This window comes from Hylobates moloch, unplaced genomic scaffold (assembly GCF_009828535.3).
Source record: "Hylobates moloch isolate HMO894 unplaced genomic scaffold, HMol_V3 SCAFFOLD_84, whole genome shotgun sequence".
Taxonomy (NCBI): Eukaryota; Metazoa; Chordata; class Mammalia; order Primates; family Hylobatidae; genus Hylobates; species Hylobates moloch.
Genome location: NW_026652359.1, coordinates 10,038 through 15,387, shown reverse-complemented (window position 1 = coordinate 15,387; position 5,350 = coordinate 10,038).

The following is a 5,350-nucleotide window of genomic DNA, read 5'->3' as shown; positions in this document are numbered from 1 at the left end:
CAGCAACAGTGTAAAAGTGTTCCTATTTCTCCACATCCTCTCCATCACCTGTTGTTTCCTGACTTTTTAATGATCATCATTCTAACTGGTGTGAGATGGTATCTCATTATGGTTTTGATTTGCATTTCTCTGATGGTCAGTGATGATGAGAATTTTTTCATGTGTCTTTTGGCTGCATAAATGTCTTATTTTGAGAAGTGTCTGTTCATATCCTTCGCCCACTTTTTGATGGGATTGTTTTTTCTTTCTTGTAAATTTGTTTGAGTTCATTGTAGATTCTGGATATCAGCCCTTTGTCAGACGAGTAGATTGCAAAAATTTTCTCCCATTCTCTAGGTTGCTTGTTCACTCTGATGGTAGTTTCTTTTGCTGTGCAGAAGCTCTGTACTTTAATTAGATCCCATTTGTCGATTTTGGCTTTTGTTGCCCTTGCTTTTTGTGTTTTAGACATGAAGTCCTTGCCCATGCCTATGTCCTGAATGGTACTGCCTAGGTTTTCTTCTAGGGTTTTTATAGTTTTAGGTCTAACATGTAAGTCTTTAATCCATCTTGAATTAATTTTTGTATAAGGCGTAAGGAAGGGATCCAGTTTCAGCTTTCTCCATATGGCTAGCCAGTTTTCCCAGCACCATTTATTAAATAGGGAATCTTTTCCCCATTTCTTGTTTTTGTTGGATTTGTAAAAGATCAGATGGTTGTAGATATGTGGCATTATTTCTGAGGGCTCTGTTCTGTTCCATTGGTCTATATCTCTGTTTTGGAACCAGTACCATGCTGTTTTGGTTACTGTAGCCTTGTAGTATAGTTTGAAGTCAGGTAGCATGATGCCTCCAGCTTCGTTCTTTGGCTTCACATTGACTTGGCAATGTGGGCTCTTTTTTTGGTTCCATATGAACTTTAAAGTAGTTTTTTCCAATTCTGTGAAGAAAGTCATTGCTAGCTTGATGGGAATGTCATTGAATCTATAAATGTCCTTGGGCAGTATGGCCATTTTCACAATATTGATTCTTCCTATCCATGAGCATGGAATGTTCTTCCATTTGTTTGTATCCTCTTTTATTTCATTGAGCAGTGGTTTGTAGTTCTCCTTGAAGAGGTGCTTCACATCCCTTGTAAGTTGGATTCCTAGATGTTTTATTCTCTTTGAAGCAATTCTGAATGGGAGTTCACTCACGATTTGGCTCTCTGTTTGTCTGTTATTGGTGTATAAGAATGCTTGTGATTTTTGCACATTGATTTTGTATCCTGAGACTTTGCTGAAGTTGCTAATCAGCTTAAGGAGATTTTGGGCTGAGACGATGGCATTTTCTAGATATACAATCATGTCATCTGCAAACAGGGACAATTTGACTTCCTCTTTTCCTAATAGAATGCCCTTTATTTTCTTCTCCTGCCTGATTGCCCTGGCCAGAACTTCCAACATTATGTTGAATAGGAGTGGTGAGAGAGGGCATCCCTGTCTTGTGCCCATTTTCAAAGGGAATGCTTCCAGTTTTTCTCCATTCAGTATGATATTGGCTGTGGGTTTGTCATAAATAGCTCTTATTATTTTGAGATACATCCCATCAATACCTAATTTATTGAGAGCTTTTAGCATGAAGTTTGTTGAATTTTGTCAAAGGCCTTTTCTGCATCCATTGAGGTAATCATGTGATTTTTGTCATTGCTTCTATTGATATCCTGGATTACATTTATTGGTCTGTGTATGTTGAAAGAGCCTTGCATCCCAGGGATGAAGCCCATTTGATCATGGTGGATAAGCTTTTTGATGTGCTGCTGGATTCGGTTTGCCAGTATTTTATTGAGGATTTTTGCATTGATGTTCATCAAAGATATTGGTATAAAATTCTCTTTTTTTGTTGTGTCTCTGCCAGGCTTTGGTATCAGGATGGTGCTGGCCTCATAAAATGAATTAGGGAGGGTTCCCTCTTTTTCTATTGATTGGAATAGTTTCAGAAGGAGTGATAACAGCTCCTCATTGTACGTCTGATAGAATTCGGCTGTGAATCCATATGGTACTGGACTTTTTTTGGTTGGTAAGCTATTAATTATTGCCTCAATCTCAGAGCCTGTTTTTGGTCTATTCAGAGATTCAACTTCTTCCTGGTTTAGTCTTGGGAGGGTGTATTTGTCAAGGAATTTATCCATTTCTTCTAGATTTTCTAGTTTATTTGCATAGAGTTGTTTATAGTATTATCTGATTGTAGTTTGTATTTCTGTGGGATCAGTGGTTATATCCCCTTTATCATTTTTTATTACATCTATTTGATTCTTCTCTCTTTTCTTCTTTATTAGTCTTTCGAGCAGTCTATTTTGTTGATCTTTTCAAAAAACAGCTCCTGGATTCATTGATTTTTTGAAGGGTTTTTTGTGTCTCTATTTCCTTCGGTTCTGCTCTGATCTTAATTATTTCTAGCCTTCTGCTAGCTTTTGAATGTGTTTGCTCTTGCTTCTCTAGTTCTTTCCATTGTGATGTTAGGGGGTCAGTTTTAGATCTTTCCTGCTTTCTCTTGTGGGAATTTAATGCTATAAATTTCCCTCTACACACTGCTTTGAATGTGTCCCAGAGATTCTGATATGTTGTGTCTTTGTTCTCATTGATTTCAAAGAACATCTTTATTTCTGCCTCCGTTTTGTTATGGACCCAGTAGTCATTCAGGGTCAGGTTGTTCAGTTTCCATGTAGTTGAGTGGTTTTGAGTGAGTTTCTTTTTTTTCCTACCTTTTTTTTAATAATACTTTAAGTTTTAGGGTACATGTGTACAAATGAAGGTTAGCTACATATGTATACATGTACCATGTTGGTGTGCTGCACCCAATAACTCGTCATTTAACATTAGGTATGTCTCCTAATGCTCTCCCTTACCCTCCCCCCAACCCCACAACAGGACCTGGTGTGTGATGTTCCCCTTCCTGTGTCCAAGGGTTCTCATTCTTCAATTCCCACCTATGAGTGAGAACATGTGGTGTTTGGTTTTTTGTCCTTGTGATAATTTTCTGAGAATGATGGTTTCCAGCTTCATCCATGTCCCAAAAAAGGACATGAACTCATCATTTTTTATGGCTGCATAGTATTCCATGGTGTATATGTGCCACATTTTCTTAATCCAGTCTATCATTGTTGGACATTTGGATTGGTTCCAAGTCTTTGCTATTGTGCATAATGTTGCAATAAACATATGTGTGTATGTGTCTTTATAGAAGCATTATTTATAATCCTTTGGGTGTATACCCAGTGATAGGATGGCTGGGTCAAACGGTATTTCTAGTTCTAGATCTCTGAGGAATTGGCACACTGACTTCCACAATGGTTGAAATAGTTTACAGTCCCATGAATAGTGTAAAACTGTTCCCATTTCTCCACATCCTTTCCAGCACCTGTTGTTTCCTGACTTTTTAATGATCACCACTCTTACAGGTGTGACATGGTATCTCATTGTGGTTTTGATTTGCATTTCTCTGATGGCCAGTGATGATGAGCATTTTTTCACGTGTCTTTTGCCTGCATAAGTCTTCTTTTGAGGAGTGTCTGTTCCTATCCTTCACTCACTTTTTGATGGGGTTGTTTGTTTTTTTCTTGTAAATTTGTTTGAGTTCATTGTAGATTCTGGATATTAGCCCTTTGTCAGATGAGTAGATTGCAAAAATTATCTCCCATTCTCTATGTTGCCTGTTCACTCTGATGGTAGTTTCTTTTGCTGTGCAGAAGCTCTTTAGTTTAATTAGATCCCATTTGTCAATTTTGGCTTTGATTGCTATTACTTTTAGTGTTTTAGACATGAAGTCCTTGTCCATGCCTATGTCCTGAATGGTATTGCCTAGGTTTTCTACTAGGGTTTTTATGGTTTCAGGTCTAACATTTAAATCTTCAATCCATCTTAAATTAGTTTTTGTATAAGGTGTAAGGAAGTGATCCAGTTTCAGCTTTCTCCATATGGCTAGCCAGTTTTCCCAGCACCATTTATTAAATAGGGAATCCTTTCCCCATTTCCTGTTTTTGTCAGGATTGTCAAATATCAGATAGTTGTAAATATGCAGCATTATTTCTGAGGGCTCTGTTCTGTTCCATTGGTCTATATCTGTGTTTTGGTACCAGTACTATGCTGTTTTTGTGACTGTAACCTCGTAGTATATTTTGATGTCAGGTAGCGTTATGTCTCCAGCTTTGTTCTTTTGGCTTAGGATTGATTTGGCAATGTGGGCTCCTTTTTGGTTCCACATAAACTTTAAGGTAGCTTTTTCCAATTCTGTGAAGAAAGTCATTGCTAGCTTGATAGGGATGGCATTGAACCTTTAAATTACCTTAGGTAGTATGGCCATTTTCACGATATTGATTCTTCCTACCCATGAGCATGGAATGATCTTCCATTTGTTTGTATCCTCTTTTATTTCATTGAGCAGTGGTTTGTAGTTCTCCTTGAAAAGGTCCTTCACGTCCCTTGTAAGTTGGATTCCTAGGTATTTTATTCTCTTTGAAGCAATTGTGAATGGGAGTTCACTCATGATTTGGCTCTCCGTTTGTCTTTTATTGGTGTATAAGAATGCTTGTGATTTTTTCACATTGATTTTGTATCCTGAGACTTTGCTGAAGTTGCCTATCAGGTTAAGGAGATTTTCAGCTGAGATGATGGGGTTTTATAGATATACAATCATGTCATCTGCAAACAGGGACAATTTGACCTCCTCTTTTCCTAATTGGATACCCTTTATTTCCTTCTCCTGCCTGATTGCCCTGGCCAGAACTTCCAACGCTGTGTTGCATAGGAGTGGTGAGAGAGGGCATCCCTGTCTTGTGCCAGATTTCAAAGGGAATGCTTCCAGTTTTTGCCCATTCAGTATTATATTGGCTGTCAGTTTTTCATAGACAGCTCTTATTATTTTGAGGTACGTCCCATCAATACCTAATTCATTGAGAGTTTTTAGCATGAAGCGTTGTTGAATTTTGTCAAAGGTCTTTTCTGCATCAATTGAGATAATCATGTGGTTTTTGTCATTGGTTCTGTTTATATGCTGGATTACGTTTATTGGCTTGTGTATGTTGAACCAGACTTGCATCCCAGGGATGAAGCCCATTGGTCACGGTGGATAAGCTGTTTGATGTGCTGCTGGATTCTATTTGCCAGTATTTTATTGAGGATTTTTGCATCAATGTTCATCAGGGATATTGGTCTAATGTTGTCTTTTTTGCTTGTGTCTCTGCCAGGCTTTGGTATCAGGATGATACTGGCCTCATAAAATGAGTTAGGGAGGATTCCCTCTTTTTCTATTTATTGGAATAAATTCAGAAGGAATGATACCAGCTCCTCCTTGTACTTCTGGTAGAATTCGGCTGTGAATCCAACTGGCCCCGG